This window comes from Phascolarctos cinereus, unplaced genomic scaffold (genome assembly GCF_003287225.1).
Source record: "Phascolarctos cinereus isolate Bilbo 61053 unplaced genomic scaffold, phaCin_HiC Scaffold_2;HRSCAF=192, whole genome shotgun sequence".
In the NCBI taxonomy this organism is placed as follows: domain Eukaryota; kingdom Metazoa; phylum Chordata; class Mammalia; order Diprotodontia; family Phascolarctidae; genus Phascolarctos; species Phascolarctos cinereus.
The window spans coordinates 312,935,516-312,941,238 of NW_027555625.1; the positions used below are offsets into that span (position 1 = coordinate 312,935,516).

Below are 5,723 nucleotides of genomic sequence, written 5' to 3' on the forward strand. Positions count from 1 at the left end.
AGGTGGAGGGAAGTGATGGCATTTTGCACCTGGATAAACCATGACTTCACTACCAGGGTTGATTCTCAGATGACTTGATGCAGGTGCTAGGCTGGAATCAGGCTCAGTCATCTAGAAGTCACCGTGTTACCTGAGGTTCCTAAATTCAGTGTCCTGGGCTGCCTCTGCCAGGGTCCAAGGTGAGGTGTTTATCAAGGTGGTGGCCATGGCTTGACTTGCTTGTCCCATGCTGCCTCTCATGTCTCCTTCAGGGTGCCTTACACCTGAGTTATTTGGGCCCTTTGCAAGAAAAATTCATCTTGATATTCTCCTAAAACCCACTATAATAGATTCTCATGCCTTTGAAACTGAGGTTTGGGGCTTTTCTGCTCCTTCATATTTTTAGGCCTTAGGTTGGCATGAATAATTGAGAATGGCAGCTTGAAAAAAACCCCCAAACCTCATAGCATCCTAGAGTTAGAATTGAACCCTAGTCATCTACTCCATTAGAAGTCATCCAGTTCCAACCCTTCCATGAACCATGAGTCTTCTGCAATAAACTTCACAAGCAGTGACTTAGCCTTTGCTTGAAGAACTGTCTTCAAACATCTGAAAGGATGTCATGGGGAAAAGGAAGCAGATTTGTTCTATTTGGTCTCAGAACTATGGGTCAATGAGGTGAAATTACCAGGATATCAGTTGGATCACCATACAAGGAATAACTTCCTATCAACCATGGAACAAGCTGTCTGAGGCAATGAGCTCCTTCTCGCTGGAAGTCTCTGAGCACAGGCTGGGTAACCACCCATCAGGTATGGCATAAAGTTGATTCCCATGTGAGGTCAGAGGTTAGTCACAAAATGATGTCTGAGATCTGCGGGGGTTCTCCGATTTCATTATTCTATGAGCTTAAGACTCCGTAATTCAAAGAGTTGGACGTTCTGCTTCCCTCCAGGAAGCTACCTCCCAGAGGGAAGGGCTCTGGGGTTCAGGAGTGGGAGTGTGGCTATTTGGGGCCAGCTCATGACTGTTGTTAGTAGCTCATGGTTCAGGCCTCAGGCGGGTTTCCTCTAATTAAAACAGAAACCTCAATTACAACAGAGGCAAAGTCAGAGCACGTGTTGCTGCTTAATGGGGGCAGATTTACAAGGTATTAACAACACTGGAGCTGATTACTGCTGAGGCTCCAGGTGTTGCAAATCACCCAAATTGGAACCACGTGAGGAGTTGGGCTAAGTAAGTAGGTGTAGTTTCCAGCAAGGGCCCTCATGGATGATGGGTGATAGGCAAGGGGGGGGGGCAGATGCTGCTAGGATGATTTTCGGGGCACTGGGGAGATAGGGAGGGAGCAGAAACATCCTTCAGCTGAGCTTCATTTGATATGGCTTCCAATCTTACATGATGATCTCGAAAGTTCTTTACATTTCTAACATCATATGTTCTTTGTTTGAAGGCTCCCTTCTGCTCTGTTGTTGTCCCTTCAATATCTGAAGTCCTCTCCAGGTCTGGCATTCTGTATTCTAAGATCCATTCCCAATGTAGCATTTGGTGAGTCTGCTAGGGTTTGTTAGCCCCTTTTGGGTTCAAAGACAAGAGAATCTTGTGTGTGTGTGTGTGTGTGTGTGTGTGTGTGTGTGCCTGTGCCCATCCCCACCCCCCTGCCCCCCCCCAGCAGACCCAGGTTGGGGCCCTGTTGGTTCTGATTATTAGGATTGAAGACAGGACTATTTTTATTTTTGTCTTTGTAGCCTCAATGCATCATCTAGCACACAATAGGCACCAAACAAATACTGAATTGAAATGAACAATAATAAAGCTAATAACAATAGCTTATATAGTGCCTTATATGTGCCAGGTACTGTGCTAAGTACTTTACAAACATTAACTCACAACAACCCTGGGAGATCCCATTTTGCCATTGAGGTCAAGTGACTCATCCAGGGTCACACAGCTAGCAAGTGTCTGAGGCCACAGTTGAAGTCAGGTCTTTCTGATTCCAGGCCTAGCAATCTATCCCCTGTGCCATCTACCTGCTCAGCTGACAATAAAAGGTGCTTGAGGTATGCTTAGTGACTTGTATACATACATTGCTTCATTTGAGCTTCAAAATGACCTTGTGGGGGGCAGCTAGGTAGTGCAGTGAATAGAGCACCGGCCCTGGAGTCAGGAGGACCTGAGTTCAGACACAAATACTTCCTAGCTGTGTGACCATGGGCAAGTCATTTAATCCCAATTGCCTCACTAAAAACAAATCAAAATGACCTTGTGGGGTAGACAGCACAAGTATTATGATCCTTGTTTTGTAGTGAAGAAAAACAGTGAGATGTCCAAGGTCACAAGAGCATGTGTGACCTTTGGCTAGGACTCAGACCCAAGCATCCACCTCCTAGGGGCTTTGACCACTGCTCCTATGCTTCCCTGGTTATCATACTCCTCTCCTGGGGAGGGGACCACAGCAGGCAGCAAGTAGAAACCCTGAGGTAGACAGATCCTGGTTGTGCTCAGAGTAATTGATTCACAGTAAAATCACGTAAGTCATTGCCAACTGGTGAAGATCAGCATGACCTCTCTTCCTTTTTAAGCCACTGTACAAATAGGGGTTATTCAGTTTTATCCTTGCCCTTTCTTAGCAATTCAATGTTAGAGGAAGAGAGGTGGTGCAGTGGATAGATGAAATCAAATATGACCTCAGACACTTGCTAGCTGTGTGACCCTGGACAAATCACTTAACTGCTATGTGGCTCAGTTTCCTTAACTATAGAATGGGGGTAATAATAGCATACACCTCCCAGGGTTGCTGTGAAAATCAAATAAGATAATATTTGTAAAAAAAAAATTAAATTAAAAAGAGGGCTTAGCCCATAGTAGGCACTAAATAAATTCTTGTGTTCTCCTTTTCCCCCTCCCCAATGTAAATTGTTTAACTTTCTCCTCCTTGAAGACAGCTGCTAAGAGCCTCACTGTGCAGGCATCCAGGCAACCTAGGTAGAGAGAGGTAAGAGGCAGCAAGGAGTCAAGTTCAGGCTTTTATTAGGCAGCCCTAAATGAGCAAGGGGTCAGCTGAGTGGCTCAGTGGCTAGAGCTTTGGGCCTAGAGTCAGGAAGACCTGACTTCAAATGTGGCCTTTGTGACCCTGGGCAAGTCACTTAACTTTTGCTTGCCTTAATCCACTGGAAAAGGAAATGGCAAACCACTCCAGTATCTTTGCCAGGAAAACTCCGTGGACAGTACGGTCCACAGGGTCATGAAGAGTCAAATGTGACTGAACAATAATAACAAAACAAGCAAAGCTATGAAGAATGGAGTTTTCCCTATGTCCAGACATCAGTTGAACTCAATTTTGAGGGAGGATTGATTTGCACCTTCAAAGGCTAACTTATATACTGTGATATATGGTAGGTGGTCTAATTGATAACATCTGTACCTATCTGGCTTTCCTCCAAGGACCACCTGTTGGCCCCAGCTGCCTGTGGATATCTGGGCTGCTGGTGTCCATGGAAGAGCTGAGAGCCTGGTTAGGAAGGACTTGCCAGTTTTAGAGCTGTGCCTTAGATGCAATGCCAAGAGGCTCATTGGAAACAGGAGATACAACCTTAAGCTCATGGAATCAAGAGGCTATAGTGTGGAGTCAGTACAGACTTGGGTTCAAATTCTGTCTCAGATACTCACTAGCTAGGCCTCAGTTTCCATATATAAAATGAGGACTTAATGGTCTCCAAGCTCCTTCCCAGCTCTAACATCCTGTGTTCTAAAATCCCTAAAAAGTTGTGTTCTAACTTTGAGGTGCCACTTAAGGCCTGTAAAACTGACAAAAATAAAAGTGCTAAAATTCATTGCGGGCAAAATTGTAGAGAAACTCACTTATTTACAAACTTTGCCGAATTGTTTTTCAGAAAGCAATGTCAGCATGCAGTAAAGGTACAAAAATAAACATACGCTTTGACCAGCAATTCCATTGTGGGAAATGTAACTTGAAAATTCTATCAAAAATAGAGCAGAGCTCTGACCAAGTCCAGAGCCAGATTGCAAGAGATGGGCCCAGTGATCCATGGTCAGAGGAGGGGTACGGGCTCTGTCTTCCACACTCATGTGAAGCACAGGAAACGGGTTGCCATGCTCTGGGCTGCCGACTTTCGCTGAGAGGCATGGCTACATTAAGGGTATTGTAAAGGACGTAATCCATGATCCAGGCCGAAGGGCTCCTCTCAAAAAAGTAGCTTTCTGGGATCCTTACCAATTAAAGAAGAGGACAAACTTGTTCACTGCTGCTGAAGACATCCATACCGGCTAGTTTGTGTACTAGCTCAGTTCAACATTGGGTAAGAAAGCTCAGTCCAACATTGGCAATGTCCTCCCAGTTGGCACTATGTCTGAAGGTACCATCATGTGCTGTCTTGAAGAAAAGTCTGGGGACCGGGGTTAAGCTTGCCCTTGCATCTGGAAACTATGCCACAATGATTTCCCACAATCCTGAAACCAAGAAAACATGGGTGAAGCTACCTTCAGGCCCTAAGAAAGGGATCTCCTCCGCAAACAGAGCTGTGGTTGGTGTTATTGCTGCAGGAGGTCGTATTGATAAACCCAACCTTAAGGCAGGTGGTGCCTACCACAAATACTAGGCCAAGAGAAACTGCCAGCTTTGTGTCCGGGGTGTGGCCATGAATCCTGTGTAACATCTCTTTGGAGATAATCACCAGCGTATTGGAAAACCATCCACCATTCAAAGAGATGCCTTAGCTGGACAAGAGGTAGGTCTCATCGCTGCCGGTGCACTGATCGACTCCAGGGGACCAAGACTGTACAAGAGAAGGAAAACTAAAGTACAGAAACCCGACAACAAAAATTATTTTGGAAGTTGTATTAAAAAATACAGCAGAAACAAAAACCTTTTCAAAGATCTTCATAAGAATGAAAGAAAATAAGCATTTATTAAGCATCTATTGTGTGCCAAGCACTTTACAAATATTATCTCAGCTGATTCTCAAACAATCCTGGGAGGTAGGTACTATTATAACCCTCATTTTACTGTTGAGAAAACTAAAGCAAATAGGGTAAGTGACTTGCCCAGGGTCATACAGCTAGTAAGTGTCTGAGGCTGCGTTTGAACTCAGCTTTTATCCATTGAGCCATCTAACTGCATTAAATGTAATTTCAACAAAAGTGAAACTATTTTAACCATCTAGGAAGAGAATAGTGGTTAAATAAATTGTTGTACATTAGTGTAATGAAATATTCTAATTTCCTTGGTATCGGCAAAGGTTAAGAATACAAAAAAAAAAAAAAGAGCACTGTCTCTGGACCCAGAGAATTTAGATCCAAATCCCATCTCTGGGATCGTAGGAAGTGATTGTTGGTGTCATTTAACCTTTCTTGAACCTCAGTTTCTTCATTTGTCAAGTGAGGAGGTTGGACTACGGCTTCTGAAGTCCCTTCCAACTCTACTAATGTGATCTATGACCCTATGATCCTATAAAATAACGCAAAGAAGAAAAGCCAGAACAAGAAGAATGGAATACACTAAGTATGGCCATATAAGAGGAAAAGTGAATGAGAATGAACAGTGGATCCTGATGGGGCCTTAAAAGTTGTTATGATACTTTCTGTATTGAAGTGAGATTATTTAAACATAAAGTACTAAGCAAGTATAATTGGCAGTATTAATGTTCAACATTAAGTTTTAATAACACATTTGATTTTTTAAAAAATGTATATGTCATAAGGTTCCTTCTAGCTCAGGCTGCATT

General features: G+C 43.6%; 1 pseudogene; it reads left to right on the forward strand.

The window, feature by feature from the left end:
- The first annotated feature begins 4,011 nt into the window (after positions 1-4,011).
- Positions 4,012-4,798, forward strand: LOC110211335 (large ribosomal subunit protein uL2 pseudogene; annotated as a pseudogene).
- Positions 4,799-5,723: the final 925 nt, after the last annotated feature.